The 8,849-nt window shown below is 33.8% G+C and overlaps 1 protein-coding gene across 1 annotated transcript in view; it reads right to left on the bottom strand.

The window, feature by feature from the left end:
• The window catches only part of TMTC2 (transmembrane and tetratricopeptide repeat containing 2), a 351,862-nt gene that overhangs the window by 158,864 nt on the left and 184,149 nt on the right, over window positions 1–8,849 (bottom strand). The gene's annotated exons all lie outside the window — the stretch shown is intronic.

Below are 8,849 nucleotides of genomic sequence, written 5' to 3'. Positions count from 1 at the left end.
ATCTTACTAACAGATCCTTTCTTTTGTTATCATGCTGTTAAAAGTAATCAATAAAACATTTGGTAAATATATGATTGGCATGCCACAAATACTGACTTTATTTATATAACAGACAAACCAATTTGGCAGAGACTTTTTGGAAATTCCTCATATCTGGCTGATGTTTCAGCTGGTGAAGTTGTAAACTGGTTGGTACCTTTAGATTTAGACTGGAAATTGTGAAGCGTAGTTGAGTTGCTACTGATTTCATATCAGAAACAGAACCGCCCATGGCATATATTTATATCTGTATATCTATTTCATATAAGCTATAAAGTATATATTTATAAATTTAAAGAATAACATTAAATATGTAACATTTCCGAAGACATTTTAAAAGAATGAGATAAAATAAAATAAAAATTATTAAATCGTTTTCAAAAAAAAAAAGAAAAAAGAAAGAAAGAAAAGAGAACTGTCCCAAATAATTCCTTACAGCTTGCTTCATCATAATTGGTATCATTTGAGTCTGGCTCGAGTCTGAAAGATGAAGAACCTTTAGAAAGGCGATGAGTTCTTGAACAACTATATCTGGAGTTCTAAGCAACTTGGGAAAAAAAAAAAGAGAATCTTTTATATAATCTACTCTCGTATTCTACTTTATCTCACAGTGAATCATGTCATCATTTGAATGGGTCTCTGCCATCTAATAGCCCAAGGTTACTTTCCTTCTATGCTTCATTAAGAGGAACTTTGATATGGAAATATAAAACAAAATATCCAAAACCTAAGGTTTAGTACTAGTCCTTTTACCAATTAGATTTGGGTACGCTGAAGTAAATGACTTGACTCTTCTCTTTCTTATTAGCAGTAGTAAAAGCAGTAATTTACTAAACCCACAATGTGGGCCAAATGCCAGTCTAGGTGTGCTCCACATACTGTCTCACACAGTGGCATTGCTACCCTCACTATATAGATGAATGATCTGAGGCTCAGAGAGGTTGCAATGATAACAGTATAAGGATAATAATAACAGCTATTAATGGCCAGAGTTAAGATTTAGTACCCACATCTACCTTACTGTAAAGTCTGTACTCTTTATCACGCTGTTTCTCCTGAAGCATACTGCCTCTCTTAGTTTCTCATCTGTAAAACCAGTGTAACGGCACTCGCCCAAGTTCAGCATCATAAGATAATTAAATAAGATAATAGATGTGTAACTCTTTGAAAAGTACATTATTATGGAAAAGGACTATTTCATTAATAGATTATCATTCATAAAAAAAGCATAACCAAGCAGATATACACTTTTACATCTCCTGTATTCTTTATATTTGAATGTACTATTAAGAATTTCATTGCCAAGCAAATCCAGGTCAACAAAAACAAAACTCAAGGAAACATTAAATACTCTAGAAACCAATTTTAAGATAAGAAAAATAAGAAAAATTCTCAAGATTACATTTTACTTCATAAAAAATTTCTATTTCTAAAATATAAACATAGCATATCATAAACAGTACATCATTACACTATAATCTATGTTAACTTCTATATATTAATTTTTGATAGTCATTTTTATCAATTCAGCAGCTAGTGTTGAACAGGGAAAAAGTATAGTTAATACTACAGAAAAGGAGATTAAAAATAATCAGTAAAAATATATATTTCAAGAATAAAAATGTGTTGATAGGAAAATACAAATGTTAATAAGAAAAAAGAACAATTGTGTATTAAATAACTGTTAAAATGTTCTAAAAATAAATATCAATTACCTTTGTTATATGTAGAAATCTTGGGTAACAATCATGTTAAAGTATTTTCTTCTGTACTTTCGGCTGACTATTAACATCAGAAAAGGAGATATTAATTTTCTTTGCCTTTTTTGCTGCTGCAGGACAAGTAAATAAGGGTTCTTAAAAGGGTATGCAGCAAATACTTGTGTATGAGGCCTTTTTGCAGCACTTGAAAAACTTGACATGAAACAAAGAATGCCATTACTTATTTAACTCTCTTAAACATATAGCTAAGGACTTTCTACTACCACGCAGTGAAAAAAAAAAAAAAAAAAAACCTAGTAAAAAGAGGGGTAAGATAAATACAAAGGATCAGGAGAAGTTTTAAAATCAGAAGGTTCAATTCACTAAAATGACATTATCACATCAACTGAGCAATATAAGAAAGAGAAGGGCTGGCTTACTCTTCTGAAGCTCTAATCTTAACCAGATTGGATCCCAATCGGAAATTCTCAGAAACGGTTAAAGGATATTTTGTACCAAACACATCCACAGGACACATATTAGTATTAATGAATATTACCAACTAGTAGTTATGATTTGATATGTGCTCTCAGAGGAATAAATCCATAATTCCATTCATGAGTCCTAAATAGTGTTGACATTCATACTATTCACATGTAAGATTGATTAAAATCCATAAGGAAGCCGTACTTTCCTACCAAATAATCAGAAATGAGGGTAAGATGTACTTTTTAAAGCCTAATTTTTAAATTTAAAATTCAGAAATAAATATCTACTCCAAGTTTAATTTGGAAAAGAGCTGAGAACCAAAGCACGGCAGGCCTCTGACCAAAGCACCACATAGCCTCTTGCTTCTAGAACTGCACCACAGAGCACAGTGCCATGCTGGAAAGACTTCAGTGACTGTATAACCTGCCCTCAAGTATCTCAATCTTGTCCTAAAGTGTTATGCAAAAGAGATTTTAAAATCCTGCCCCGTTGCTTCTAAATAATAGAATTTCAAGAGCAACATAATTTCAACTATATCACTGTGATCAGAGATAAGAAAAATGCAGAATACATGGATTTATATGCTATCATTAACATGCTTGTTTTCATTACTCAAGCCTAGAAACTTATTTCTATTTTAAAACTATTTTCAACAATCACATGAATATGGACAACACCATTCAATCTTAATCACTAGAGTGAACACGACTTGAAATCACCTTTGGAAAATATTCAAATTATTCAAAAACAGAGTAAGTACAGATATGAGGTGTTCTACACCGGTATTACAAACCACCAAAGCTAACTGATAGAACTCAAAGAAAGTAAGCCAATGGATAAAACCAGATAATATCACAAAATATTTCAAATCTTTTCATCTTTGCTGGTGGTCTCATGATACATAGTTTGAGAAATTTACCCCAGTTTCCCAAGAAACAAGAATAGAAGAAAAAAGTTTATCACATTTCTTTAATACACAAACTCCAGGTTGCAATCTGCAGAGCCCCAAACATTATGAGACTATAAGTTTCCTCTGCCACCCAGGCAAGGAACTGCACTTAAGAAAAAAGTGCGTTGACATTTCAGTAAACTTTTCTTGTCAAAATCTGACTCTCAGCTGTTGTATTGCATACCTAATCCAGTTCCTTCTTTCTACACTGAGGATTCCAAGAGAGAAAATTTTTCTAATTAAAATATATGTCTAAACTACTTCCAAAAAAGATATTAATATTGATATTTTAATATAATATCCCATGATATTTTGCATAAAAAATTGAATTAAGCTGTTTAAAATGAATGAATGTTCAGAGTAGGAGCTAGTATTATTGGGAATTAGAATCTTAAATACAAGACACTATAAAGTCTGTAATATAGTTCTGCCCTCAAGAAGATTTGTTTTTTTTTTCTTTTTAAAATTTGCTTCTACTATTTAATCAAATCAGGTTGTGAGTTCTTACTTGGAAAACAATATTATCATTTTTTAAATTAAAGCATTTAATATATTTGATCCTTATTTAATTCTTAGTAAGCACATATCTATGTTCCTACTAGATCCCCCAGATGGTAATATTCATATTTTTAAATTACAAATGAATTTAACACTAATATGCAAAGTTAAAAAAATGAGATTTTTAATTTAACATGCATATGCATAAAAATAGGACTCACTTTGTTTTAGTTATTTTCCTATAGTTATATATAAATAGTCCTCCAGAACCAACCCTTTTTCAATAAATATATGACTTGGAACATCTCAGATTCTCTCATAACCCTTTGAAACTGAACTGGAATTTTCTTTTAAAGCTACTATTACCCATGATAGGTGTATATGCATAATAAGTGTAAAACTAAAAAATATATTTCATTTGTCTTTTCAGAAATCTGCTATATCTGTGACATTATCTGAAACTTTATATTACAGCAGGATATGAACATATTTTACTCTTCTGTGTTTTATAAGGGTTGAACACCTATAATTTTATTTTGCATGAGATAGTGCTCTAATATGCTTTTCAGCTTGCTTTAGCAGCTTAGCTATCTTTTGCTGAAAAATTAAAAATGTCAAAAACGTCTTCTATGATCTTAAACAAACAACTCTATTCTCAAATATAACTTCTAACATAGTTAACCATTCCTTAATAGATGCCAGATTTGAAGATATTTCTTAGTTTTCTCTTTCTGGTAGTATGGTAAAATTCATTGCTCTGAGATTCTCACCTTGTATAGAACACATAAAAACAGTAGATAAAAACCAAAAATATTTTTTAACCAATGAATTGATTGGTGGGAAAAGTAAGTATCCGCAAGTCTAGAAACTGAAAGAAAGCAGGACTCTAGAAGGACAAACAAATTCTGAAGATGACATTCACCTTGAATATATCTGCAAAACTATAATAAACCAAGACTTGGTCTTTAAATGGACTCAGCTTTGAATGGGGGTTAGATTACAGAAGCCACATAATCTCTGACTCCGTGAAAGGAAATAAGACTGAGTAGATTAACTACAAACAAACAAACAAACAAAAAACTCAGAGGAGAAGGTGAGTGTATTCTCTGTCCCACACATTTGGACAAACTGAAATGAGGAGGAGAAAATCCACGGGAATTCCTTTACATAAATCTACCTTCACAAAGTTTGGGGCAATACTACATCTATTGTCCAATGAGTCTCAAAGCCAAAATATGTTTTAAGCCTCACTTGGGGTAGAGACCTGAAAAAAGGATACTATGAAAACAGAATACATAGCTCTGTGAAAATACATTTGAAACTCTAGATGAATTAAACAAAATCCAGCCAAGAAAAAAATCTACGAAAATTGATCCAAAAGTAAACCTGAGTATTTCCAAAATCATAAAAGAAATTAAATCAGTATAAAAACATGTACCCACTCATAAACAAAACATCAAGCTTAGTCAGTTTCACAGGTAAATTTTACCAAATATGGATGGGAAAAGGTAATTCTAATTTTATATAAAAGCTTTCAGGAAACAAAAAAGAGATGATACTCTCAAATTGATTATATAAGATTCATTGATTCTAAAACCAGAACATGACTCCATAAGATCGCAACTGCCAACTTCACATAGGAACATGGGCAAAAAATAAATTTAGAATGTAAAAATGGAGATATATTATAACTAATTCCTCTTTTATTCCAGGGATGCAAAACAGGTTTGACATTAGAAAATCTGTTAATATAAATCATCAAATGAACAGATTCAGTGGGGAAAAAAATCCATATTATTATCAATATTAATTCATAAAAAGAAATCTTGAACTAGAAATAAAAAGAATCTCTACTCATAAAATGTATCTACAGAAAAATCTATAAATATACATAGTTAACAGTGAAATACACCTCTGTTTAACATCATAATGGAGGTTCTAAGATAAAGCAAGGAAAAACAAATGAATTAAAGTAAACAAAATAAAAAAGATTACTTCTGGTCAAGTTGATAGAGTAGAACACTGTGCTCGCTCCCTCTCCTGAGCACATCAAAATTACAACTAAACTACAGAACAAATAATGTTGAGAACTGCCAAAAGCCTAGATGAACAGAAGTCCTATAACTAAGAATAGAAGAAGCCACTTCAAGACTGGTAGGAGGGGTGAAGATGCAGAACAAGGCTGGTCCAATACCCTCATGCAGCCCTTAATAATTTGGAGGAATATCTCAGTGGTGGAGGACTTTCTAAGGAATGAGGGATCCCAGCCCTACACAAGGCTCTCCAGCCCAGGGTCCCAGTGCTGGAAAAGAAGTCCCCATAACTTCTGGCTATGAAAACCATCAGTGATTGTAGATGAAGACACTGCGGCTGAGTGAAAGGAAGGGCTGCTGGTGTCCCAGGCGATCCTCTTAAAGGGCCCAAACATGGACTTACTGACAGCCTTACTCTCTCTAAGTCCCAGCACCAGGGCAGCAGCTCTGAAAGTGTCAGAGAAGAACTAAACAAAATGGAGACAAGCAATCTACCAAATGTAGAGTTTTAAACATTGGTTACAAGGATGCTCAATGAACTTAGAGGAAGAGTAGATGAACTCAGTAAGAACTTTAACAGAGAGAAAGGAAACATAAAAATGAACATTGAAAATATAAAAAAGAACTAGTCAAAAATCAAGAACCCCATACCTGACATGAAGAATACATTAGAAGGAATCAACAGATTAAATGAAGCAGAGGATCATATCAGCAATTTGGAAGACAAGGAAGTGGAAAACACTCATTCAGAATAGCAAAAAGAAAAAAAGAATCCAAAAAAAATGAGGCTAGTTTAAGGGGCCTCTGGGATAACATCAAGCATATCAACATTAGTAAGGGTACCAGAAGGAGCAGAGAACAAGGAATTGAAAACCTATATGAAGAAATAATGACAGAAACCTCTAACCTGGCAAGAGAAATAGACATAAAAGTTTCAGGAAGCACAGAGAGTCCCAAACAAGATGAACCTAAAGAGGCCCAAAGCAAGACACATCATAATTAAAATGCCAAAGGTTAAAGACTAAGAGAGAATTTTAAAAGCAGCAAGAGTAAAGCAGTTAATTACATGCAAGTAAGCTCTCATAAGATTGTTGGCTGATTTCTCAACAGTAACTTTGCAGGCCAGAAGGAATTGGTGCAAAATATTCAAAGTAATGAAAAGCAAAGACCTATGACCAAGATTACTCTACCCAGCACAGCTATCATTTAGAATCAAAGGACAGATAAAGAGCTTTCTAGATAAGAAAAAGCTAAAGGAGATCAATACCACCAAACTAGTATCACAAGAAATGTTAAAGGCAAAGAAGAAGAAGAAGAAGAAGAATGAGGAGGAGGAGGAGGAGGAGGAGGAGGAGGAGGAGGAGGAGGAGGAGGAGGAGGAGGAGGAGGAGGAGGAGGAGGAGGAGGAGGAGGAGGAGGAGGAGGAGGAGGAGGAGGAGGAGGAGGAGGAGGAGGAGGAGGAGGAGGAGGAGGAGGAGGAGGAGGAGGAGGAGGAGGAGGAGGAGGAGGAGGAGGAGGAGGAGGAGGAGGAGGAGGAGGAGGAGGAGGAGGAGGAGGAGGAGGAGGAGGAGGAGGAGGAGGAGGAGGAGGAGGAGGAGGAGGAGGAGGAGGAGGAGGAGGAGGAGGAGGAGGAGGAGGAGGAGGAGGAGGAGGAGGAGGAGGAGGAGGAGGAGGAGGAGGAGGAGGAGGAGGAGGAGAAGAAGAAGAAGAAGAAGAAGGATCAAAAATATGAATAATAAAATGGCAATAACTAAATCAATATCAATAATAACTGTAAATGTTAATGGATTAAATGTTCTCCTCAAGGGACATAGGGTGACTGAATGGATAAGAAAACAAGCCTCACACACATGCTGCCTACAAGAGCCCCACCTGAGATCGAAAGACACATGCAGACTGAAAGCAAAGGGATGGAAAAAAATATATCATGCAAATGGAAACAAACAAACAAACAAAAGCTGGGTAGCAGTATTTATATCAAACAAAATGGACTTTAAAATACAGGCTATATTACAAGAGACAAAGAAGGACACAGCAATTCCACTTCTGATATTTATCTGAAGAAGTCCAAAACATTCATTTGAAAATATGTATACATCCCTTATGTTCATTGCAGCATTGTTTACAATGACCAAGATATGGAAGCAACCTAAATAAGCATCAATGGACAAATAGATAAAGAAGAGGTGGTACATATATACAATGGAATATTACTCAGCTATAACAAAGAATCAAACTTGCCTAGAGGGAATCATGATACGTGAAGTAAGCAGACAGAGCAAGAAAAATGTCATGTGATTTCACTTATACGTAGAATCTAAAAAAAATAAATAAATGAACAAACAAAATAGAAGCAAACTCATTCATACAGACATTTTGATTGTTGCCAGATGGGAGGGGGGTTTGGGGGTGGGTCAAAAAGGGGAATGGATTATGATGTACAAGTTGCCAGTTATAAAAACAGTCACAAGGATATTAAGGTACAGCATGGGGAATATAGTCAATAATACTGTAATAACTATGTGTATAGTATCAGATGAGTACTAGACATCAGGATAATCACTTCATAAATTACATAAATATCCAATCACTATGTTGTACAACTGAAACTAATATATATTGTATGTCAACTATAATTGAAAAATTAAAGAATAAAAAAAACAAATAAGGGGAGGTATGAAGGTAGAACTTCAAAGATACTGGTAATACCTTTTTCTTAAGCTGCTAATGGGTATTTATTTTAGCAGTATTCTTTACATAGTAAAAATATAAAGTGTATGTATGTAAATGTACATATATATTTCTCAATGAGTAATGTATTTGATATATATTTATAAAATAAATGCTAGAGCATTTTAGGAATCAAACATAAAAGCTAATATAGGTATCAGAATAATTTAAATTCATGCTTATTTTAATCATATGCCAGTTTCAATTCCTTTGAAATATAACCACTGGTAAATATATTCGATCTAAGAGAACACTAATTGTAGACTTGAAAGATTGCAAAAGCCCATAAAGGCTCTAAAAGTTGTTATGGATAACCTCAAAAAACAAGGCCAGCAGGGTGTCACCTGCTTCATTGATAATACACCATCATAGGACCATTTCCACTGAGCCGGTTGTGGTCTGGTATTTTTT

Source organism: Pteropus alecto, unplaced genomic scaffold (genome assembly GCF_000325575.1).
Source record: "Pteropus alecto unplaced genomic scaffold, ASM32557v1 scaffold76, whole genome shotgun sequence".
NCBI classification, from domain to species: domain Eukaryota; kingdom Metazoa; phylum Chordata; class Mammalia; order Chiroptera; family Pteropodidae; genus Pteropus; species Pteropus alecto.
Note: the sequence above shows the minus strand (reverse complement) of the source record. Positions and strands in the feature narration are given on the sequence as shown.